This window comes from Hylobates moloch, unplaced genomic scaffold (genome assembly GCF_009828535.3).
Source record: "Hylobates moloch isolate HMO894 unplaced genomic scaffold, HMol_V3 SCAFFOLD_1, whole genome shotgun sequence".
In the NCBI taxonomy this organism is placed as follows: domain Eukaryota; kingdom Metazoa; phylum Chordata; class Mammalia; order Primates; family Hylobatidae; genus Hylobates; species Hylobates moloch.
The window spans coordinates 130151850-130179219 of record NW_026652276.1 but is presented as its reverse complement, the minus strand read 5'-3'; positions in this window follow the sequence as shown (position 1 = coordinate 130179219).

Genomic DNA, 27370 nt, shown 5'->3' with positions numbered 1-27370 from the left:
TGAAATGGGGATGTTAATACCTTCCTCCCAAATTTTTGTGAGACCTCATTGAATCCATAATGTACAGACCCAACCTGTTATTTCTCTTCTCTCTTGGTGAGTACCTTAGTCACTTAGCTTCTGTCTCACTAATTGATTACATGTTCTCATTCTCTTCACTCACTGTGGTCATTCTAATCCTCTACCTTTCCTCTTGCTGTACCCCTAGTCTAGAATGTTCACCTCATCTCTTTTACCCATTCTAAATATCCAACGAGATAGAATTCACTTCCCTTTTTGCACAAAATCTCCTTGCCATATTCCCATGCTGATTTCTATAAACTTATTTCAGTAATTTTCCTTTTGTAATTACAGTTCTGGGGACGAAGTAGCATTTATTGTAGCATTCATTCGATGAATAAAGCTTTTAAGCTCAAAAGCAGACCATCTACCAACTTGACTATCTCAGAGTAACTCTTCTCTAGTTGTGCTGTGTGTCTGAACCAAATTTTTCTAACTAAATTTAAGACTTCTCATGAGTAGGGCTACAATTTTGGTTCTTCCTTCAAATAGTCCATAAAGCTTAATGTAATGTTTTCATAATAATGAGCACTAAAAAATGTGGATGGAATAATTTAGATGTTTATATCTAAGGAGGAAAGGTCACTTAGAGCAGACCATCATCTGATATTTCTTCAAGCTTTATCATTCAGATCATCATGATTATCAAAAGCTTATATAAAGTAAAGCAGGCTGTTTGTGAAGGATCTTGTAATGAGTGTTTCCCTCCTCTAACAATCAATGGTGGTGTTTACCTGCTGTTGGTACTAAGATTAGGGGGTGCCACATATGTGCTAAGTTTAGTATATCCTTAGAGTATGTATAAAAAGTAATGCAAAATTTACCCAAACTGACAATGGATCCAGGCTCACAAAATTCAATGGTAACAAGATTTAAGATATAGCTAGGTGTGGTGGCTCACGCCTATAATCCCAGCACTTTGGGAGGCTGAGTGGGGAGGATCACTTGAGCCCAGGAGTTCAAGATCAGCCTGGGCAACATAGTGAGACTTCAACTCTACAAAAAATTTTAAAAATTAGCTGGTTATGGCAGTGCATGCCTGTAGTCCCAGCTACTCTGGAGGCTGAAGTGGAAGATTGCTTGAGCCCAGGAGGTCCAGACTGTAGTGAGCTGTGATCACGCCACTGCACTCCCGCCTGGGTGACAGAGTGAGACCCCATCTCAGAAAACAAAAACAAAAAACCCCAAAAGAAACAACAAAAAAGGGTGGGGAGAGAGGGGGCCTGGCCATCAACTTTGTGCTCTATTGTCAATATTGCATCTCTAATGTAGAGATAAATAAGACAAAATCATATAATGTTTGTTAAACATTAGACTAATAGCTCATTTGCTTAACACCCATGTTTACCAGGTAACTCTTATTTTGACTTATCTGTCCATTAACGTCTTTTGTTCTTGTTTTTTTTTTTTTTTTTTTTGAGACGGAATCTCGTTCTGTTGCCCAGGCTGGAGTGCAGTGGAGTGATCTCGGCTCACTGCAACCTCCGCATCCCAGGTTCAGGGTATTCTCTTGCCTCAGCCTGCCAAGTAGCTGAGATTACAGGTGCCCGCCACTACGCCCGGCTAATTGTTTTCTCTTTTTAGGAGAGACGGGGTTTCACTATGTTGGCCAGGCTGGTCTCGAACAGCTGACCTTGTGATTCGCCTGCCTCAGCCTCCCAAAGTGCTGGGATTATAGGCGTGAGCCACCGCGCCCAGCTTCTATTAACGTCTTTTTTAGAGCTTCTTTGGCCACACTGATGCTAGAATTTTGGCTCATGTTATTTTTATTTCTCATTATAAAGCAACAAATTGTTCTGGTGCCTACCTCAGTTTTCAAACACTTCAGTTTTGCAAAATAGTTTCTTGGGCCTGATCACCCCTGCATGCTGATAAGAGTGTATAATTCAGGTACTCCTCTGCGAGGCCCTGTCCTGAAATAGTCAGCCTGGCTGATTTTACTTCTATTGTGTCCATATCCAAATTTCTACATGACACACCAAAATGATGAAATGAACAAGGACAACACATCTTCTTTTTCATTCTTATCTCCTCAGTAACCTAGTTAGATATATGATATGCCCTAGTTATTCATTCATTCTACATTTATTAAGCATGCATTATATGCCTAAACCTATAAAATGCACTACAGGAGCAGATGGTGACCCTACCACAGTCGAGCTCTGGCTACAAGAGTTTGGAACTCATCTGAATCACTTTTGTCATGTGCAAGTATTAGGTGTTTTTTTTTGGTAGATATTAGTATTCACTGAGATCAAAGCTCCTACAGAGCTTTAGCTATTCCTCCATGATCTGTTTTATTTTATTTTATTTTTATTTGTTTTTTTAGAGATGGGGTTTCGCTATGCTGACCAGGTTAGTCTTGAACTTCTGGCCTGAAGCAATCCTCCTTCCTTGGCTTCCCAAAGTGCTAGGATTATGGGCATTAGCCACTGTGCCCAACTGAATTTTTTTTTTTTTTTTCTTGAGACGGAGTCTCACTCAGTCACCCAGGCTGGAGTGCAGTGGTGCGATCTTGGCTCAATGTAGCCTCCTCCACCTCTCAGGTTCAAGCAATTCTCCTGCCTCAGCCTCCTGAGTAGCTGGGACTACAGGCACCTGGCACCACGTCTGGCTAATTTTTGTATTTGTAGTAGAGATGGGGTTTCACCGTATTGGCCAGGCTGATCTCATACTCCTGTCCTTGTGATCTGCCTGCCTCAGCCTCCCAAAGTGCTGGGATTACAGGCGTGAGCCATCACGCCCGGCCCTGGATATGTTTTTAAAGAAATCAAGGTCTAAGAACAAATTCTGTTACACACATACATTTATTAGACAAACATTTTTAGCAAGCAGGCACATAAACCATCACACAACTCATTCTGTGAGTTCCAGAAAGGCCTAGCTCTCGGTTCTTTTGTGCAATCTGCAAACGCCTTGAATGGAGGGTTCACTGGAAGCAAGTATAGCAACAGTCCAAAAATAGAATTTAGTTTACCTAGTAATTGGCAACAGACAACCATTAGCCTTTAAAATTGGGACTAGAGTCATGTCCCAGGTGCCATCTCAAAGGCTTGCAGGTGCATGCAAGTGTGGCCTATATATCTAAAGTAATTTACTCAATCCACATATCTCTAGTGCCACTTGTTTAATCTAACCATTTCTAACATTCTTTATGCTAATTATCAAGTCGGTAATTTCATAAACACAAAGTCATTTCAATACTCAATATGTAAATTAGCAAAGTTTCTAGTTTTGATTGAAGATAAACATATGTAGCCCCTGGATAGCTGTGGCCTTTCTGATTAAATGCTAGCTGATCTCTCTCTCAGTATAAATTTCTAATTAGGATAAGTAACATCCCTGAAGTTGTAGACTAAAATTAATACACACATTTATTTACATCATGCTTTCTGTGCTAAAGTATTTTTAAATGAATTATAGACATCATAACACAGAGCTGTAAAAAATACACAGATTGGTGGGGTTTTAAAAAATTTTTCTTTTTCTTTTAAGGTCCGGGGTACATGTGCAGGATGTGCAGATTTGTGACATAGGTAAATGAAGATATACACAGTTTTGTATCATTTCCGTTTCTCCAAATAATATTCACACAAAAAAAACCTTCAGAAGAATGGAGTTTTGGCCCTTTCTCTGGAATGATCTGTGTTAAATACACTCCTTAATGACAACACTAGTGGGAATGAGAAAAATGTTCCTGTAAACCTACTTATTTATTTATTTTGTTTTTTATTTTCAGTTTAAGCTGTCAGAGCTGGTGGAAAGTCCAAATTCCTCTTAGGGTAAAATTTTTGGTTTTGTATGGCAAATAACCTATTTGGCACTAAAAGTCAGTAGGGCATGGCCTGAAAAGTTAAGATCAAGGCCAATGAAGTTAATTATGTTGCTTTTCAAAGTAACTGGAATTTTTTCCTCTGGATAAAAAGAGTTTTTGGGAGAATCTAAGCTGACAGTGCAAGTGGGAGGCAGAAAGGGAGGGATGGAAAAGACGTGTCATGGCTGAGGGAGGGGACCCAGGAAGATGGAAGCAAGTGAAGTTTGGAGGGAAGGACCCACGAAAAATGATCTGCAGTAGAGATGACCTTCGGATCTCAGCACAGTGATATCTAATTCTCAGTTTTATGTGGTTGCCAATTCTAACCTCTCTGTATGTAATTCACTTCTGTTAGCCTAAGCCTTCAATAAAATGTCTGCTACACAGAACAGCTGTGGTTAGTGGTCCTTTGAGAAAATGAGGGAAGAGAGGTGGGGTCGGGTATGGGGTAAGGAAGTTCAGAGAGAGGACAGCAGCCCAGGTATTGACCAATAAGTACAGTGATTGAGAATCCAGAAGGAGCACAAATCCAGAATGGGAGGTGTGCATGAACTGGTAAGGTCCCTCTGGAAATGCCCTAAAATCTTGGAGAAGGCTTGAACTTCCTGCTGTGCATATCGGATAGACTGGTGCCATCTTATTTCACATACTAAAGGAAAGAGTGGCCCCAGGAGACTGGAAGACTTGGGGACTTCTAGACCCAGAAGCTGGTATTAAATAAAAGCAGATCCAAACCTAGAATGCGTCTCTTGACATCTAGTTGATCTGTTTGTCACATTTTGTCTTAGACAACTAAGCAACTTGAACTTACAGCAAAATACTGGGAAAAGTTTCATCCAACATTGACTGTACCCAAATGCAGGAAGTTTATTCAAGGAATTTTTGTTTATTTAACCAAGAAAGTAAATTGCTTTCTTACATTGGAGGTTTACTTTTTAAAAACAGGAGCGAAATTCTTCCCATAATTAAAAATATGCTATTATTTAAAAATATTTTGATGCTAAATTACTTGATGTTTAAAGCAAGATCATAACACAAATAACAGCTCCTGAGTCTTAATGCTCTGTCCAGGACCATGGGTCTGGCACTGTGTTAAGGATATACAGAGAAAAGACAGTTGCTGCCATATTAAGCTCTTGCTAGCAGGAAGGTAAGTACTACTGATTTTCATGGAATTTGATTAGTCTTTATTTAACATGGGCATCCTTCCTAAAGTTAGTAAGATGGTTTTGAGATCATAAAATACATCTTCCTCTAACATGTATCTCAATAAACTTCTTTGCATTGTGGATATTCTGGTAAGGTCCAATCTTAGATTTCAATTCTGAGGAGGCCATGTTTGCCTTATAAACAAAAGTGTATTCATAACAAACCATTTTTAGGGCATCTACTCCAAGTTGTTATGATTGTTCTGTAGGTCATTGATCATTTTGGACTTTCCATTGATCTTAGTTGGGTTTTAACATGTCAAAAAACACTGCACTGGGGCCAGGCAAGGTGGCTCACACCTGTAATCCCAGCACTTTGGGAGGCCGAGGCAGGCGAATCACTTGAGGTCAGGAGTTCGAGACCAGCCTGGCCAACATAATGAGACCCTGTCTCTACTAAAAATACAAACATTAGCTGAGAGTGGTGGCATGCCCCTGCAATCCCAGCTACTGAGGCAGGAGGCTGAGGGAAGAGAATCGCTTGAACCCTGGAGACGGAGGCTGCAGTGAGCCGCGATCACGCCAGTGTACTCCAGCTTGGGCAACAAAGTGAGACTTCGTCTCAAAACAAAAACAAAAACACTACACTGACTGTATTTGCTTATTTGTTTGTTTATAACATTTGATTGTTTTTATCTTATAGGTATATTCAAGATTTGCTCCTACAAATTCAGCACCCACACAACATTAAAAAAGAGGAAACTGGGCCAGGTGCGGTGGCTCACGCCTGTAATCCCAGAACTTTGGGAGGCTGAGGGGGGCAGATCACGAGGTCAGGAGATCAAGACCATCTTGGCCAACACGGTAAAACTCCATCTCTACTAAATATACAAAAAATTAGTTGGGCGTGGTGGCAGGTGCCTGTGGTCCCAGCTACTCAGGAGGCTGAGTGGGGGGGAATAGCATGAACCCAGGAGGTGGAGCTGGCAGTGAGCCGAGATTGTGCCACTGCACTCTAGCCTGGGCAACAGAGTAAGACTCTCTCTCAATTAAAAAAAAAAAAAAAAAGGAGGAAACTGGAAGCTTGTTTGAGTTTCTAGGATGTGAATGATATAATCCAAATAATGCCAGGGAAAGTTATGTCCAGTGTTGGGGTGTGATGCATGGGATATGTGTTAGTTACAAGATGGAAGACAATTTAATACACTAAATCTGAGTAAACATTTAGTGTTGTGGCTTTTAGAACAGAAGTGGGAAGACTGGAAATTATGAAACAAGATATTTGTGGATGAATATCTGAGTGGGTATGTTGAAGCAGAGGATGCAGGGGAAGATCTGCAAAGATTTCTGGGTAAAAATGTGAAGTAGATGATTCATATTCTATTGTTCACTTAACGGTTTGTTGTCTACACCATTCTTTGATGCTAATATTCTTTCCACACCATCTGACCACCCTGGATGAATACCACTGTAGTAACGAATGGGTTTAAGAGTCAGATTTCAAATTCAAGATCCACTACTTCCTATGTTATCTTTGTGAAAAACATGTTACCTCTTTTAGCCTCAATTCTTTTATCAGTAAAATTATCATATCAAATTGAAAATTTTGGTCAGAATTACTCTGCTTCACAGACTCTCAGATATGATTGATTATAAGACACACATTATTTTATGTACTACTAAGGAAAAAAGAAACACTGCCAGTTAAACTATAACAACATCAACTGTAAGATATTTCCTGATTTCAGAGATGCTAAAATGTAAAATGTTTGAGTCAATGAGACACAAGTGAAATATTTAATGTCACTGTCTTGTAAGCCTTAAAGTACTATACAAACATATTACTTATTATTATTTATACATTGAAATGTATAATAAATGAACTCGATGGATACACAGAAATGATTGACTTTTATCCAATTCTGGCACATGAGAATGAGGAGCTATCCTTAGAAACTTGAGAGGGCAGCGACTTTAGGAAACACCACATTAAAGTTTGCCTCATAAAATTGAAAATAGATTCAAAAGATAAACCTATTCCTACTAAGCCATTATATTCCACAATGAAAATTATATATGTTTTAGAACATAAATATCTGAGTCCTATTACTCATACAATTGGGTCATTCTTTTCTATCTCTCCCCTAGAGGAAAAGGGTGAGATTCAGAGCACCAGATTTTGCTATCCTCACCTTAGAAGTTCATCCTGAAATAAATGGTGAAATTAGTTAGCTAGCACTCAATCTTCGGGAGTGCAAAGTAAAATTCTATGTTATTTTTCATGTCCTGGACTATTGACGCACTTCATGTGAGAAATGTTCCACATCATTTGTTTTGCTATGGGAAAGGGAAAACAAACTTTAGCAATAGAACCAGAGAGTGTAAGTGGTAAGTGACTTTAGGGCCATTTAAGAACTTTTACTGGTAGTTAACTTTCATGTAAAGACTTTTCTTAGTCAAAATGTGGAGAGGAAAATAGCATACACAGAATTTTTAAAAAAAGGTGTTTAGAGTACAGAATACTCACTAAAGAGTCCCCTGATCCCTTAAATTTATGAGTACACATCTACTTCTTAAGTATTAGAGACATGCTGATTCCATTGATAGAGTATCCAAATCTAGAATATATTTACTAATAGAGTGTAATAGAATGATACAAAGTGGTTTTTAATTTTAAAAACTCATGTACATATGCCTCTCACATATGTCAGCCAGGATATTTCTTTTATTATTATTATTATTATTAATTTTTATTTTTATTTTAAGTTCCAGGGTACGTGTGTAGGATGTGCAGGTTTGTTATATAGGTAAATGTGTGCCATGGTGGTTTGCTCCACCTATCAACCCATCACCTAGGTGTTAAGCCCAGCATGCATTAGCTATTTTTCCTAAAGCTCTCCTTCCTCTGACCCCACTGCCCTACAGGCCCCAGTGTGTGTTGTTCTCCTCCTTGTGTTCATGTGTTCTCATTGTTCAGCTCCCACTTATGAGTAAGAACAAGCGGTGTTTGGTTTTCTGTTCCTGCGTTAGTTTGGTCAGCCGGGATATTTCACCGGGCCTGCACATCACCAACAGCTAAAGCGTGTTCTGAAAACCAGTCACCACAAGATTGAGGAATTCTCTAGTTTCTTTTCTCTGACCTTAACTACTACAAATCCCCGCTTTACAACCTGGCTCATGGTGGAGGGCATAGAAAGTGATCACTTTGAACATCAGACCAAGACACACAGCTCAGTCTCAAACTCTCCTGGGTTAAAATATGGCTTAAAGGTGGGAGCTTAAGGAAGTTTTCTAAGCCTGGATTTTTTCAAGCCTGGATTTTTTCATCAAAATGTTAATAGCGTTAGATGTGAGATGGATAAGTGGAGGAGGATGAGGAGTTGAAGGTAGAGAGGCTTTGCTATTTTGCTCTGTATTTAAAAAAATTATTTTCCTTGAGAAATTACTGTTTATACAATTTCTTTAAAAAATTAATCATTCCCTGATGAGTAAATATGGAGCAAAATTAGAGAAAAAATATGTGTTGATATAACAATAGTGGAAGTGTATATACTTAATGGAACTTTAAAACACACAAGAAAAAAACTTACATCATCGACAAATTCACAATTACTGATGGTAATTTAATAACCTTTTCATAAAAGCATAAGTATGTGACCATTACTGCAGGACTGAGTGAAGGGGGACAAACACAGAAATGAAAACAAAGAAAAAAGGATTTGTTTTAAAAAAGGGGTTGGGGGCTCCTTGTTTCTAGTGAGCAAAGGCAGCCCTGAGCTTCTACAGCCCTTCATATTTATTAGGTAGAAGGAGCAGGGAGGAGGAGGTAAGGATTAGTCAGCTGCTTGATTGATCACAGGTTCACATGATGGCTAACAGGCTTCAGTTGTGCCTGCAGATAATCTCAAGAAACACTGCCCCTGGGGGGTGACGGCCCTCAGCATTCCTTCTGTGTGGCAGACGCAGTTTGTCAGCTTGCCAACAACCTGCATTCATGAGAACAGTTTGCTGTTTGCTCATATAGCCTCCAGCGTTATACTGAGTTGGTCACAACCCTCATTCTTTCGGCCTCCAACATAAGTAGACAAAAACATTAGGAAGGATATAAAAGATTTGAACGATACTATCAATCAACTTAACTTAATTGGCATTTAAAGAACACTACACTCAACAATTGAAGAATACAATTGACCCTTGAACAACAGGGGTTTGAATTACTTGGTTCACTTATACATGGATTTTTTTCAAGAAGAGTTACACTGAGTGTGCCTGCCTCTTTGTCTCCCCTTTAACCTCTGAGACAGCAAGACCAACCCCTCCTCTTCTTCCTCCTCAGCTTACTCAACATGAAGTCAGTGAGGATAAAGACCTTTACAATGATCCACTTCCACTTAATGAATAGTAAATATATTTTCTTTTCTTTATGATTGTCTTAATAGCATTTTCTTTCCACTAGCATGCTTTATTGTAAGAATACAGTGTATAATACACATAACATACAAAATATGTGTAAGTTGACTATTTTATTGATAAGGCTTCTGGCCAACAGTTGACTATTAGTAGTTAAGTCTTTGGAAAGTCAAAAGTTATACACAGATTTTCAACTGTGTGAGGGATCTATGTCCCTAACCCCTGAATTATTCAAGGGTCAACTGTGCATATTACTTTCAAGTGTACATGGAATGTGTAACAAGGTAGACTATATGCTGGACTATGAAACAAGTCTGAATACATAAAAGACTGACATCATACAAGATATGTTCTTTAACCACAACAGAATCAAATTAGAACAGAAAAAAAACCAGATAGCTGAAAAATCTTTAAATATTTGGGAGTTAGGTAACACACTCCAAATAATCAATGGGTCAAGGAAGAAATGCAAGGGAAATTAGAAAACATTTTGTATGAAATTGAAAACATATCAAATTTTGTGAGACGTGCAAAAAGCAGTCCTTAGAAAGTTTTTAATCTCTAAATGTTTATATTGGAAAAGAAAGAAGGGTAACCTCAATGATCTAAATTTCCATTTAATGAAGTTTCAAAAGAAAAGTAAAATCCAAAATAAGCAGAAATAATAAAGATGATAATAGAATTTTTAATTAAATGGAAAATGAATAAACAATAGAAAATCTGTGAAACCAAAAGTTAGTTCTTTGAAAAGATCAAAACCCAATAAATTTCTAAATAGACTCATAAAGAAAAAAAAGAAAACACAAATTATCAGTATCAAGAATGAAATAGAGACACGGCTACAGATCCTATAGATATTAAAAGGATCATAAGGAAATAGTATGAACATGTCAGTAAACTGGATAATTTAAAGAAGTCCTTTAAAGGCACAGAATACCAAACTGACACAGGATAAAATTAATGCCAATACATTCAATCACTCGAGAGGTATAAATATTGTACTTGATATAATACCTTTACTTATTTTTCAGAACTCAGCTTAAATATCCCCTCAAGAGGTCGTATTACTTCCACAATTTTAATAAAAACATTGAATAAGTAAAACATTTATAAACATGTTCATGTTTATGTTAGTCTCCTCAGGCTACCATAACAAATACCACAGACTGGATGGCTTAAACAACAGACATTTATTTTTCTCAGTTCTGGAGGATAGAAGTCCATGATCATGGTTCCTGCAAATTCTATTTCTGGCAAGCACTTTCTTTCTGGCTTGTAGACAGCCAACTTCTCATTGTGTACTCACTTGGCTTTTCCTCTGTGCCTGCGCAGAGAGAGAAAGACAGAGGCAGAGAGAGAGAGAGAGAGAGGGAGAGAAATACATGCTCTGATGTCCCCTCATCTTCTTATAAGGGCACCAGTTCTGGAGGATTAGGGCCCCATGCTTATGACTTCATTTAACTTTAATTACTTCCATAAAGGCCTTATCTCCAAACACAGTGACACTGGGATTGGGGCTTCAACATACGAATTTTGTGAGGATACAATTCTGTTTATAACGATAGGATATAAAGAAAAATAATATAATGAGCACCTGGAAACCACCACCAAGTTTAAGGAGGAAAGTATTACCTACCTTAACTTGGAAAACCTGCCCCTACCCTTTCATAATCTCTTCCCTTTGTATCCCCACTCAGAGCTAGCCATTATCTTGAATTTTGAATTTATCATTGTCTTCCTTCTACGTACAATACTACCACGTTTGTGCACCTAAATAATAAGGTACTATAATAAATTTTATGTAAATGGAGCCATACTGTAATTTTTCTGAGACTTATTTCCATTGTTCAACATTATGCTCCTGAGATGCATCATTTTGTTATGTGAAACTCTAGTTAACTCATATTTTTATTCTATGTAACAATTTACTATTGATGGACATTTGGGTTGCTTCCGGTTTCTTGTTAAAAATGGTGTTGCCATAAATATTTTTGTAAATGTCTTCTCGTGGACAAATGCAAGAATTTCTCTAGATCAAAGGTTGGCAACCTTTTTCTGTTACAGGCCAAATAGTAAATATTTTTGGCTTGAGAGCCATGTGGTCTGTGTTGCAACTACTTGACTCTGCCTGTATACTGTGAAAGCAACCGTAGACACTACATAAACAAATGGACATGTATATATTGCAATATAACAAGACTTGGGCTAGACTGGGCCCTCAGGGCACAGCTCATTGGCCAACAGTCCAGATTGTAAACCTAGGAGTGAAATGCTGAGTCATGTTTAGTGTATATCTACTTTCTACTTGAATAAATCATGCCAAGTGGTTTTCCAAAGTTGTATCAATTTATTCTCCCATCTGCTTTTTAGAAGAGTTCTAGGTACCCTACATCCTTGCAAGACTTGAAAATGTGAACATTTTTCCTTTTTGCTAATCTGAAGATGTGAAATGGCATCTGTGATTTAAAATACATTTCCTTGATTACTAATGATATTAAGCATCTTTTCGTAAGTTTTCTCTTTTGTGAATTATTTGTTGAAATGATACCCCCATTTTCTAATGGGCTGTTTTTCTCATTGCCACTAATTTGAAAAAGTTATTTATATATTACAGATTTTAATTCTCTTCCAGTTGTAGTTCTGAAAATATCTTTTCCCATTTTGTGGCTTGTCATTTTACTTTCTTATTGGCGAAGTTTGAGAAATGGAAGGTCACAATTTTGATATAGAATTTATCACTCATAATGATTGGTTTTTCTTCTTTGTGTTTAAACTGTCTAGTGTGATACTTAATAGAGAAACCTCAGTTTTCTTTTGATTGTAATTTGCATAGGTTATGTTTGTCTGTGTTTTTATTTTCAAACTTATGTTTCTTATACATAACACAGAGCTGGAATTTGATCTTTTTAGCTAATCTGAAAATACTGTCTACTTTCCTGGATCATTTAGTCTGTTTTGCAGTAATTACAGTTATTTACATATATGGATGTATTTCTGTCATCGTATTTTATGCCTAATTTGATATCTTACCTTTTGGAGAAGAAATATTTAAGCTGAGACCCCAAGAACAGTAAGGAATTAGTCAGGCAAAGCTGAGGAGACAGCATTCCAGGAAGAGGGCGTAGTGTTTGCAAAGCTCTTGCAGAAAAGGTCTCGGCACATTTTAGTAATTGAGTGAAAGCCTGTTCAACTGGAGATTAGTGAGCAAGAGGGAGAGCTACAAGGGAAGAGTTTTCAAAACTAGTCAGGGAAAGTTTTCGAGTAGGGAACCATTGTGGACTGAATTGTGTCCCCCGCAAAATTTATGCCAAAGCCCTAATCTCCAGTATCTCAGAATATGCCTGTTTGGAGATAGTGCCTTTAAAGAGTTCATTAAGATAAAATGCAATAATGACTGGGCCTTAATCCGATATGATTGGTATCCTTATAACAAAAGGAAATGAGGGTGCAGACACAGAAGGGAAGACTATATGGAGACACAGAAGACGGCCACGTGCAGGCCCTGAGAAGAAACTAACCCTGCCCACATGTTGATCTTGGATTTCCAGCCTCCAGAACTATGAAAAATAAATGTCTCTACCTGGCCTGTGGTACTTTATTATGGCAATCCTAGCAAACTAATACAGAGATGTGACATATTGTGATTTGCTTTTTAAAATTTAACTTTTATTTCCTTCGGGTAATCATACCAATATTCAAATGTGTGTCAAGTAAACTTCCCAGGAGCTATGCCATGTGGAGAAGCCACTGGCAGGCAGTCCAAAGTGGCTTTTTAATTCTCAAATAGTAGAGGAGTACCAGATGAGAACATTTCCCTTTGCCCTTAATCATGGATTAGCTTGGTAGGAAAAATACACCCCTATGGCATTTAACCTCCTATGCTCTGGACTATCAGTTTAAAGTACACTTCATGAAGCAACAGTAGTTAGTAAAGTTACAGGATCAAGTGTTATATTAGGTAGCTAAGTTCTAGTTGTTATCTGCGGGCTGCCTTCTGTCTACAGTATTGACTTGCTCTCATATTTAAAAAGGCATCTGTGTATCACATTCTCTTGGAGGAATGGGGCTGGGTGGCCTCAAAGGTTGCCCTCAAATTTAATTTTGAGGATTCTCCTGCTTCTTTTTTTTTTTTGAGATGGAGTTTTGCTCTTGTCGCCCAAGCTGGAGTGCAATGGCACGATCTTGGCTCACTGCAACATCCGCCTCCCAGGTTCAAGTGATTCTCCTGCCTCAGCCTCCCGAGTAGCTAGGATTACAGGAGCACACCACCATGCCCAGCTAATTTTTTGTTTGTTTGTTTTTCTTTTTCTTTTTTTTTGAGACGGAGTCTTGCTCTATCCCCCAGGCTGGAGTGCAATGGCATGATCTCGGCCCACTGCAAGCTCCGCCTCCTGGGTTCACGCCATTCTCCTGTCTCAGCCTCTGGAGTAGCTGGGACCACAGGCACTCGCCACCATGCACAGCTAATTTTTTGTATTTTTAGTAGAGAGCGGGTTTCACCATGTTAGCCAGGATTGTCTTAATCTCCTGACATTGTAATCCGCTCACCTCGGCCTCCTGTATTTTTAGTAGAGACGGGGTTTCACCAGGTTGGTCAGGCTGGTCTTGAACTCCTGACCTCAGGTGATCCACCAACCTCGGCCTCCCAAAGTGTTGGGATTACAGGCGTGAGCCACCGCGCCCTGCTGATTCTCCTGCTTCTTAATTTACTTTTATACCATGCCCAACATTAAGGCTAAAAGGATTTTTGAAATTGCAAATATTTTCTCATGTAAGAAATATTAACCTTCAGATACTTATACATAGTTATAGACAAGTGCTATCGTCCCAGTTAGCTGTTGCAGAACTAAGATTTCTTGACATCCAATTCACTGTGTTGAACTGTTAAAATAGTCCTTCTCTTTGATATAGTTTCAGCCTGCTGTTCACTGAGACACAATTGTACCCATAGAGGAAGGCGCATTGGAAGTACTCATAGCAGGATATACTTAAAGGAACTCAAGTTGAATGCAATTACATTATTCAAACTGAAAATCCAGTGATAAATTTGTTTCAGTGTTCTTTAACAAGTTGGATGTCTCATTTGGAGGAAAATGGTAATGATTTGCCATGTGTCATGAACTGTGCCTTTAATATCAATAATTGAGTAAATTAACGAAAGAAGACTTGGATCAGAATTTTTCAGAATAGTACCAGCAACTTCAAACGCAATGTTAATCATTTGCTCTGGCTGAAACACAAGAAATAATAAAATATCAAAGGTTTTATTTTGATATATGGGTTCCCTCTAGGTACTGAGAAAGCAGTAGATATTCAGGGTTCAGAAGTAGAGAATCAAGGGATAAAGAATGGGTAAACAGCATGAGTTTTGGAGAGTTCGGAAGAGTTTAATATATCCAAAAGCTGAAGATTTACATATTTCAGGAGATATCCTGGTCATAACAAGAACCAAAAACAAAAGCTAACCAGCAATAACCTTAACAAAAGTTGTGAGGAAGTTAAAATAAGATAATTACAAAATTTAAAGGAAACAAAAAAAAGTGAATTATGTGTGACTCTTAGTGACTGAAAATGTAATAAAGATGTCAATTATTTGAAAATTAATGTAATTCTAACAGAAATATTAGTGACAGGATTCTGATGATTTCTATTCCCTTGGTTGTGCTTTTCAGGGGATAATACATTTTTCAAAGTGAGCCTGAAAAGGAGATTAGAATTATAATATGTTTATTTTAAGTGCTGAAATACCTTTATATGCTGAATAGCAGGATACACCTTGCGATCTGGGAGTCTATTGTCTTTGTTGGAGACGGCAGGGCCACTGTGATGCACACTTCTGGACCTCCATTCTTACAGGTTTTGCGACTAGCACTCTCTGGAGTCGGACAGTGCACAATTTAAGCAGGTTGCTAGTCAGGGTGACCCTGCAGATTGAGAAATTTTTGTTATTTTTTTTTTTCCCAACAAGAGAAGTCTCCTGTTCTTTTTTAAAAAACGTATTTGTTTTGAATAACTAATGCCTTACCTGAGCGGTCACATCATATTAAAACTTACCTGAGAAGTCAAATAATCAAGATATAGAAAATTCACCAGACCAAAAACAGGGTTGCCTTAAAGCTCTGAAGGTATTTCAAAGCTCTCCACTGCATTAAAGCAAAAATAGTGCAAGAAGTCAGGACGTTTCTGAACCCTAGCCAAAACTCTGTCTAAAGGGGAATTTGAGGTTGGTGTTATTGGAAAACCAGTCATTAGCTGCCCATCACTCAGCTGACTAGGAGTAACAATGATGCCAGTATTGATTACAGATTGTGCTATCCAAAGGACAGATTTCGGTTTTAAGAAACTCACCAAACCATTAACTTTTGTGAATGAATACTCCTTTACAAGAATATCCAAATAGGTAATAAAGTACAAAATATGTAACATAAGATGTGTCTAAATCTTTAGTATTGAAACACATAAAGTGCAAAATATGTAATATTAAATATCTAAATATATAATTAATATGTAATAAAGTACAAAATTTTTGTTTTTATCTTATTAAGTTCTAAACAACATTTCATGCTTCTTTCAAATAGCAACATTGCAACTCCTATCCACATTAAGCATATCACATAGAGTTCAATGGAGGACGGGCATGTTTTCTTTGATAGAATCGGAGTTTTAGCTTAGTGAGCACATTATTTCCTTGATTCTGCTGGAGGAACAGAAATGGCTTAGGAAGCATGTATTACCCAGAAGTATGTTTCAGTAATGTCATCATTAGACAAATGAAAGCCTGAGTAAATGTTGTATATTAAAAGAAAAAAGAGATTTAAATCTCCCGTGTCAAACTTTCCTATTGAACATTTAGATTTTAAAAAAGATAAAATTATTTTTAAGAATAAGATGTTTCGGCTGATTAATTTACTAATGAAAATGATCAATTTTCAAATTATTTAAAAATCTGTATCACAAAAATATGAGTGTATAGTTAAAAAGTCAACAGTAATGAGAAATAGCTGTTTCTTCCTGTCCTGCTCCCCAGAAGCAATGGATTTCAAACTCTTAGATTTTTCTCCTGCTATATCGCTTGTATTTTCTCTTATCATCCTAGAATAGTTACAAACCCTGATTTCTGGTTTAGCCAACCACAGGGTTTTATTATAATGACTGCATCAGTTAGGTTTCTCAGAAAAGCACCCACTTGGGGTATCTATGCACCCTGCTCTATGGAACAGCCACAGAGTCTTCTCTTGTTAGGTGGTCTATTCCAAGTGAGCGACTTTTCAGATCATCTAGTTAATGAGTTAGGGTAGCACATATCTGATACCTAAAGATGCCCATCAAGTATTTTGGCTCTTTTTATGAATAGGGGATGAAAGTGGCAGTAGTTTGTTCTTTACTTTGAAGGAAACATCCTGACATACCCCAGAATATTGAACACTCAAAAACTTCTGGTCACCTGCAAGATCATGTACTTCCTGAGATTTACCCACATGTGCCACATGCCTGTGTGTCACTGAGTCATCTAGGGTTCCTGATCCTTTCACCAACCCAAATCTTTTCAAAAAGATGTCATTAAGATAGTGGACCAGTCTGATGTCTTTGTGTGTGTGTGTATGTGTGTGTGTGTGTGTGTGTGTGTGTGTGTGTGTGTGAGAGAGAGAGAGAGAGAGGGTCTCGCTCCGTCACCCAGGCTGGAGTGCAGTGGTGCAATCATGCCTCACTGCAGCCTCAACCCCCAGGCTCAAGTGATCCTCCCACCTCAGCCTCCCAAGTAGTGGGACTACAGGCATGTGCTGCCACACCCAGTCAATTTTATTTATTTATTTATTTATTTATTGTAGAGATGGGGCTCTTGCTATGTTGCCTAGGCTGGTCTCAAACTCCTGGGCTCAAGCAATCTTCAGTCTGATGCATGTCTTGCAGGATTAAACTTGTATTTCTCTATTAATGTGAAGCATGAAATAGCACCTATATACTGTGTAGGATGATACTTGTAGTATGTTTTTACTTCTTCTAAGTCTGTTGTTTTTGTTAAAATAACCAAAACTTTAAAATCTGTATTATGCTTATTTCTTATCTCATAAGTAATTACTTTTGTCATCTGTATTAACAAGCTGCAATACCAGATGTCAATTGGGTTATCATTGTCCTTTAAGATCTTGTCAGAATCTCCTCTAATCTATAGAAACTCTATAGTTTTACCAAGATTTTAAAAAATCTTCAGCAGTGTGCATTCATCCGAGTTACCCATGGTTCTGAGTTATGTCTTCTGCTGAATTTTCAAAATTCATTTTACATTTCTGTCCCAGTGTTTCCCAAACATACAAAAGACTGCTTCTCCTTAATTCACCCATCCTCAAAGTGCCACTTACTGAGGGAGGAGTAGGTGTCATGTTTCCTGAAGTCTTGGGAGTGTAAAATTGAAAGGTGATGGTGGGGAGGTGGGAGGTAGTGTTGGGTCCATTTCAGTGTCATAGTGGAGAATTAAAAGCATGCGCTTAAATACATGTTATTGTGACGCTTCAGTTCTACCAGCTCAGATCCAACTTCTCAATGAGGTGCTCAGCCTTTTTTCTTCCCTTCCCTTCCCTCCTACTGCTCTGCTCCAGTCTTCATACTTAAATTTCTACTCACTGAGAAATAACAATTGCTAATCATCATCAAGTACTAGCTATATGTTCACTTAGGGTTTTCACAACCTATGAGGTAGGTACTATTAACCCCATTTCACAAGTGAGAAAACAGAAGTAGAGAAACTGAGTAGGCCAGGCGTAGAGGCTCATGCCTCTAATGCCAGCACTTTGGGAGGCTGGGGAGGGAAGATCACGAGGTCAGGAGTTCGAGAGCAGCCTGACCAATACTGCGAAACCCCATCTCTATTAAAAATACAAAAATTAGCGGCCAGGCTCAGTGACTCACGCCTGTAATCCCAGCACTTTGGGAGGCCGAGGCGGGTGGATCATGAGGTCAGGAGATCGATACCATGCTGGCTAACACGGTGAAACCCCATCTCTACTAAAAATATAAAAAATTAGCCAAGCGTGGTGGTGGGCACCTGTAGTCCCAGCTACTTGAGAGGCTGAGGCAGGAGAATGGCATGAACCCGGGAGACTGAGCTTGCAGTGAGCCGAGATCGTGCCACTGCACTCCAGCCTGAGCGACAGAGCAAGACTCTGTCTCAAAAAAAAAAAAAAATTATTAGCCAGTTGTGGTGGCATGTGCCTGTAGTCCCAGCTACTCGGGAGGATGAGGCAGGAGAATCACTTGAACCTGGGAGGCAGAGGCTGCAGTGAGCCGAGATCACACCACTGCACTCCAGCAGCCTGGGTGACAGAGTGAGACTCCATCTCAAAATAAAAACAAAAACAAAATAAAACACTGAGTAAATTGTCAAAAAAGATACGTTTTATAATTGTCTTTACTTTCCATCTGAAACTGCTTATCAAAGCATTGTTCTAAACAAAAGTAGTTTCTACTTTAGGAGGACGTCTGGTGCTTGTTGGTAAAATATGACCGTTTAAATCATGCACCATGTGTATTTAGACAGCTCCCATATTTAACAGGTTCCATTGATCTCTACTTCTTCTTTTGGAGCTCTTTGTGCCAATGCTTGAATTTCCTATCTTGGTTACTTTCAGTGAGCTGTAGAATATTTCTTTGGGTCATTTTTTTTTAAATCACAAATATAGTAATGAAATATATCCAGACACTTCACATGTCTGAGAATATCTCTCTGTTGTTCCCAGAGAAAAACACCATATTGACTGAATGCAGAGATGCTGCAGGCATTGCTCTAATATCTTTTTTCATTTTGAATAAAAATCTGATGCCAATCTGAATTTCAAATACTTCCAAATATCACAAATTACTAATAAAGAGATGGAAAAATGAGAAAGAAATCAGGTATGAAAAATTAAGGAAAGAAGTTACAAGAATCCTTGAGAAGAAAATAAAGCAAATTGATAAGAATCGAAATGTATTAGGCTTATAAAAAAATTTAGATATAAAACTGACCTAAGATAAAAGATTGAGTATGTAACCATATGCTTGGAAAAATTAGCCGGGGAGGAGAAGGAAACATCCAGCTTGGAGCCCATCATCTACCCAACAGTGGGAAGAGACCTAGAAGCCACACGCTATTTTTATTTTCAATTACTTGATGAACTTCCCAAGAGAATGGTGGCAGACTGAAGAGCTGGAGAAAAAGGAAACAGAAAGGCCACAATCAGTTTTATAGCTACTGGATATAATCTCCTCAGCAAAGAAAACAATGCGTTAAAGAAAAGGCTAAAATGCAGTAGATCAGAAATTCCACCTAGGGGGATTTGAGCTGTGGCTCTTTTAAGTCCCAATTCTCTCCCCATATAGCCACAAGCAGGTAAGTGATTAAACTCAAACACCAATATCCAGCCCCCATACCAGTATTTTTTTTTTTTTTTTTTGAGATGGAGTCTCACTGTATCACCCAGCCTGTAGTGCAATGGCATAATCTTGGCTCACTGCAACCTCTGCCTCCCAGGTTCAAGCGATTCTCCTGTCTCAGCCTCCTGAGAAGCTGGGATTATAGGTGCCTGCCACCATGCCCAGCTAATTTTTTTTTTTTTTGTATTTTCGTAGTAGAGATGGGGTTTCACCATGTTGGTCAGTTTGGTCTCGAACTCCAGACCTCAGGTAATCTGCCCATCTCGGCCTCCCAAAGTGCTGGGATTACATGCATGAGCCACTGCGCCTGGCCCACACCATTCATTTTTAAAGGAAAAGATTCAATCAGTTTACAAGCAATGCAGTGTTAAAAGGGAAATTTATAGCACTAAACACACATATCAAAAAATTAGAAAAATCGGAAATTAACAACCTAACATCACCATTTTAAAAACTAGGGAACCAAGAGCAAACCAACCCCAAAGGTAGCAGAAGACAAGAAATAACCAAAATTAGAGTGGAACTGAAGGAGACCAAGATACAAAAAACCACTAGAGCTGGAGCTCCTCCCCAATCATTTAATGAGGCCAGCGTCATCCTGATAACAAAATCTGGCAGAGACACAATAAGAAAAAAAGAAAACTTCAGGCCAATATCCTTGATGAACACTGATGCAAAATTCCTAAACAAAATACTTGCAAACTGAATCCAGCAGCAGTCCACGAAGCTAATCCACTATGACCAAGAAGATTTTATCCCTGGGATGCAAGGTTAGTTCAACACATGCAAATAAATAAATGTGATTCATCACATAAGCAGAATTAAAGACAAAAATCATTTTATTATTTTAGTAGATGTGGAATAGGCTTTTGATAAAGTTCAACATGACTTCATGATAATCACTCTCAAAAAACTAGGTGTTGAAGGAATATACTTCAAAATAGTAAAAGCCATCTATAACAAACCCACAGCCAACATTATACTGAATGGACAAAAGCTGGAAGCATTTCCCTTGAAAGCCGGCACAAGACAAGAATGCCCACTCTCACCACTTCTATTCATCATAGTATTGGAAGTCCTGGCCAGAGCAATCAGGCAAGAGAAAGAAATAAAGAGCATCCAAATAGGTAAAGAGGAAGTCAAACTATCCCTGTTTGTAGATGACATGAACCTATATTTTAAAAACCCCACAGTCTTGGCCCAAAAGCTCCTTTGGCTGATAAACAACTTCAGCAAAGTTTCAAGATACAAAAATAAACATAAAAAATCACTAGCATTCCTAGACACCAAAAACAGCCAAGCTGACAGCCAAATCAGGAATGCAATCCCATTACAACTGCCACAAAAAGAATAAAATACATAGGAATACAGCTAATCAAGGAAGTGAAAGATTTCTGTAATTAGAATAACAAAACACTGGTCAAAGAAATCAGAGATGGCAAAAACAAATGAAAAAACATTCCATGCTCGTGGATAGGAAGAATCAATATCATTAAAATGGCCATACTGCCCTAAGCAATTTACAGATTCTGTGCTATGTCTATCAAACTACCAATGACATTCTTCACAGAACTAGAAAAAAAAAACTATTTTAAAATTCATATGGAACCAAAAAAGAGCCAGAATAGCCAAGGCAATCCTAAGCAAAAAGAAGAAAGCTGGAGGCATCATGTTACCCGACTTCAAACTGTACTAAAGGGGTACAGTAACTAGAATAGCATGATACTGGTACAAAAAGACACATAGACCAATGGAACAGAATAGAGAACCCAGAAATAAGGCCACACATTACAACCATCTGATCTTCGACAAAGCTGACAAAAAGAAGCAATCGGAAAAGGACTCCCTATTCAACAAATGCTGCTGGGATAACTGGCTAACTATATGCAGAAGATTGAAGCTGGACCCATTCCTTATGTCATATACAAAAATCAACTCAAGATAGACAAAAGACCTAAATGTAAGCCCCCAAACTATAAAATCCCTGGAAGACAAGCTAAGCAATACCATTCTGGATATAGGAACTGCAGAGATTTCAAGATGAAGATGCCAAAAGCAATAGCAACAAAAGCAAAAATTGAGAAATGAATTCTAATTAAACTAAAGTGCTTCCGCGCAGCAGAAGAAAGTATCAACAGAGTAAACAGGTAACCTACCAAATGGGGAAAACTTTTGCAAACTATGCATCTGACAAAGGTCTAATATCAGCATCTATAAAAAACTTAAATTTACAAAAAATAACCCCATTAAAAAGTAGGCAAAGGACATGAACGGACACTTTTCTAAAGAAGACATACATGTGACCAACAAACATATTTAAAAAGCTCAATATCACTGATCGTTAGAGAAATGCAAATCAAAACCACAGTGAAATAACATCTCACACCAGTCAGAATGGCTATTATTAAAAAGTGAAAAAATAACAGATGCTGGAGAGGTTGCAGAGGAAAGGGAATGCTTATACAATGCTGGTGGGAATGCAAATTACTTCAATCATTGTGGAAAGCAGAGTGGTGATTCCTTAAAGAGCTAGAAACAGGACTACCATTCAACCCAGCAATCCCATTACTGGGTGTACATCCAAAGGATTATAAGTCTTTCTCCTGTAAAGACTCATGCTCACATATGTTTGTTGCAGAACTATTCACAATAGCAAACACATGGAATCAACCTAAATGCCCATCAGTGATAGACTTGATAAAGAAAATGTGATACATATATACCATGAAATACTATGCAGCATCAGTGGTAGACTTGATAAAGAAAATGTGGTACATATACACCATGAAATACTATGCAGCCAATAAAAAGAACAAGATCACATCCTTTGCAGAAACATGGGTGGAACTGGAGGCCATTATCCTTAGTAAACTAATGCAGGAACATAAAATCAAATACTTCACTTTTTCACTTAGAACTTCATCAGTTGGATAGTTAGCTTACAATTTTTAATTTTTTTGTTATTTCCTATAAACGCATTTGTGTTACTTATCTATTGTTACATTACCCCCAAACTTTAGGGCTGAAAACGACATTTGGTAACCTCCCAGTTTCTGACTGTCAGGAATCTGGGCTCAGTTTAGCTGGTTCCTCAGGTTTTGTGGCTCTAAAAATCTGCAATCTGTGCCAGCCAGGGTTGCAGGCATCTCAAGTCTTGACAGGGGAAGGATCCACTTCCACACTCACTCATATGGTAATTGGGAGATTTCGGTTCTTCATGGGTTGTTGGACTGAGGGCCTCAGCTTCTTGCTGGGTGTTCTTTGGAGGCTGCACTCAGTTCCTTACCACAGGGGCCTCTACATTGGGCAGCTCAGCTCCTGGCAGCTTCAACAGAGTAGGCAAGGAAGAAGAGTTCGAGAGAGTACAAGCAGGGTAGAAGTCAACATCTTTTATACCTTGGCCTCGGTGACATCTCATTATGTGCACCATATTCTGTTAATTACCAACAGGCCATCAGGTCCAGCTCACACTCAAGTGGAAGAGATTATGCAAGGACCCAAATACAAGGAGGTGGAATTCTGGGAAATCATTTTAGAAGTTGCTTACTATAATATTTAAAGTTATAAACGTTGACCTCCAAGCAGTTTATATTAGTTGCATTTCACACATTGATCTGTCTCATGGTTAATGATCTCACTGTTAATTTTCAAACATTTTATAATTTCCAAAATAATTTTATCTTTGATTCATTCACACATTATTTGATTTGTGTTTTAAACTTTCCAATATGTTTATTTCTATTGTCAAACTTTTTTTTTTTTTTTTTAGCATTAGTGGATAATTTATTATTGACTTATATGGTTTGGCTCTATGTCCCCAACCAAATCTCATCTGGAATTATAATTACCACGTGTTGGGGGAGGGGCATGATGGGAGGTGATTCAATCATGCCGCGGACTTCCCCCTTGCTGTACTTGTGAGAGTTAGTGAGTTCTCACGAGATCTGGTTGTTTGAAAGTGTGTAGCACTTCCTCCATCTCCCCGTCTCTTTCCTGTCCTGCCATGGTAAAGAACTGCTTGTTTCCCCTTCGCCTTCCACCACGAGTATTTTTCCTGAGGCCTCCCAGTCATGGTTCCTGTCAAGCCTGCAGAACTGTAAGTTAATTACATCTCTTTTCTTCATAAATTACCCAGTCTTGGGTATTTCTTTATAGCAGTCTGAAAACGGAGTAATAACATTGATTCTTAGAGTTATAAATAATAATTACAAACATATTCAAGAGATACAGAAATGATTAAAGTGAAATTCACAGAGATTATTTCCATTGCCTAACATTTTGACACACACATATGTATCATATATACACATACACATATATAATACACATATTTATATTTCACACTTATCTTACAGATAAACACAACTTTTATGTGTACACTCTAAATATGTATAATATATCTGAGGAAGAAAAATAGGGAATTAGGATAGATAAGGGTTGAGGCATAAGTAAGCAAAGAATAATAGATGCAGCCAGTTCTAGGCAAAGGAATAGCAGATGCAGCCAGTTCTAAGCAAAGGAATAGCAGGTGCAGCCAATTCTAGGCAAAGGACTAGCAGGTGCAGCCAGTTCTAAGCAAAGGAATAGCAGGTGCAGCCAGTTTTAGGCAAGATTAGGCAGCATACAGGCCACATCTTCACTCTTGTGATAACAAGACAGAAGTTTCCCCTTCAGCCTCTGTTGGGTTGCAAGCCCATCTTTCATAGGGTATAACCAATTGGAGGCCACTAAAGGGCACCTAGGGGTGTTGCCAAGTTATTTTGACTTTATAAAAACCCTAATTGGAGAGGCTCTTGATCTGCTTGCTACAGCCGCTCCCACTCTGTGAATTGTCTTCAATAAATCTGTGCTTTCCTCTCCTTGCTCCATTCTCCGGTTGCTTTGTTTTTCCTTGCTTTGTTCTTTTGTCACTTTGTTTCTGCATTTTGTTCAATTCTTTGTTCAACAGGGCAAGAACCTGGACAACTCTATCCAGTAACATATTTATGTATACATAATACATCACAAATAGTGCCATAATGTGCATCCTGTTTTTGAACTGCAATTCACTTAACAGTAACTCAGGAAGAGGCAGGTGGAGGACACAGCAAGTAAGACTGAAAAAGTATGGCCAGGAAGCTAAATAAGAATCTAGAGAATAAGGTCGTGTAAGACAAGAATTGAAAGACTTTTTGGAATGGATAATTTATTGTCAAATGCTGCAGAATTAAGAACTGAAACAAGAACTAAGACCTATTGACTGGATTTGGTAATTAGACTAGATGTGACCTCTGCTAGAATAGCTTCAGTGGCATGGCAGGGTGGGAACCTGATTGCTGTGTTGAGACGCAAAGAGGGGGTGTTAATAATCATGAACTGTTTCTGTGAGAAAGTCCCTTGAAAAGACAGGGGAAAAACATACTCTTTTCTCCACAGCCTCATCAACATTTGTTATCTTTTGTCTGTTTAATAATAGTCATCCTAAAGGTGTAAGGTGATATTTTATTGTGGTTTAATTTGCATTTCCCTGATGATTAGAGATGTTGAGTACTTTTTCATATGCCTGTTCACCATCTGAATTTCTTCTTTTGATACGTGTTTATTTAAGTACTTTGCCCAATTTTTAATTCAGTTATACTTTTGGTACTGAGTTGTGTAAGTTCTTTATATATATTTGGGTATTAACTTATTAGGTGAATGGTTTGCAAATGCTTTTTCCAATTCCATCAGTTGCCTTTTGATTTAGGTGATTGCTTCCTTTGCTGTGCAGAACTTTTAAGTTTCATGTAATACTGGATATCTATTTTTGCTTTTGTTGCCATATCCAAAAACATATTGCCAAGACCACTGTCAAAAAGCTTTTTCCCTATGTTTTCTTCTAGGAGTTTTACAGTTGCATGTTGTGTTTAAGTCTCTAATTCATTATAGATTGGTTTTTGTATGTGTGTGATAGGGGTTCAATTTAATTCTTTTTTTTGCATGTCGATAACCAGTTTTCCAAACACCAATTTTTTTTTTTCTTAAGGAACTATACCCATTATGTGTTCTTGGCACCCTAGCAGAAGATACATTGACCATAAATGTATGGGCTTATTTCTGGGCTCTCTACTCTTTTCCACTGATTTAGATGTTTGTTTTTATGACAATACTGTACGGTTTTGATTACTATAGCTTTGTAATATGATTTGAAGTCAAGCAGTGTGATGCTTCCAGCTTTATTCTTTCTTCTTAAAATTGCTTTGGCTATTCAGGGTCTTTTGTAGTTCCATGCGAATTTAGAATTGTTTTTTCTATTTCTGTATAAATTGCCATTGGGATTTTGATAAGGATGACATTGAATCTGTAGATTGCATTGGGTAGTGTGAACATTTTAACAATTTTAATTTTTCCAATCCATGAACACGGAACGTCTTTCTATTTGTGTCTTTTGAAAAATTTCTTTTGGTAATGTTTTACAATTTTCAGGGTACAGGTCTTTTATTTCTTAATTTCTAAGTATTTCCTTGTTGTTATTGTTGCTAATTTAAATGAACTTGTTTCTTGGTTTTCCTTTTCTAAAGTTTGTTGTTAGTGTATAGAAACACCACTGATTTTTATATGTTAACTTTGTATCCAGTAATTTTATTGACTTTTTAAGTTCGTTATAATAGTGTTTTGTGTAGAATCTTTAGGGATTTCCAGGTATATGATCATATCATCTGCAGAAAGAGATGATTTTTATTTTTCCCTTTCAATTTGGATACTTATTTTTTCTTCTTTTTTTTTTTATTTAGGTTTTAGGGTACATGTGCACAATGTGCAGGTTTGTTACATATGTATCCATGTGCCATGTTGATTTCCTGCACCCATTAACTTGTCATTTAGCATTAGGTATATCTCCTAATGCTGTCCCTCCCCCCTCCCTCCACCCCACAGCAGTCCCCGGAGTGTGATGTTCCCCTTCCTGTGTCCATGAGTTCTCACTGTTCAATTCCCACCTATGAGTGAGAACATGCAGTGTTTGGTTTTTTGTCCTTGCAATAGTTTACTGAGAATGATGTTTTCCAGTTTCATCCATGTCCCTACAAAGGACATGAACTCATCATTTTTTATGGCTGCATAGTATTCCATGGTGTATATGTGCCACATTTTCTTAATCCAGTCTATCGTTGTTGGACATTTGGGTTGGTTCCAACTCTTTGCTATTGTGAATAGTGCCGCAATAAACATACGTGTGCATGTGTCTTTATAGCAGCATGATTTATAGTCCTTTGGGTATATACCCAGTAATGGGATGGCTGGGTCAAATGGTATTGCTAGTTCTAGATCCCTGAGGAATTGCCACACTGACTTCCACAATGGCTGAACTAGTTTACAGTCCCACCAACAGTGTAAAAGTGTTCCTATTTCTCCACATCCTCTCCAGCACCTGTTGTTTCCTGACTTTTTAATGATGGCCATTCTAACTGGTGTGAGATGGTATCTCATTGTGATTTTGATTTGCATTTCTCTGATGGCGAGTGATGACGAGCATTTCTTCATGTGTTTTTTGGCTGCATAAATGTCTTCT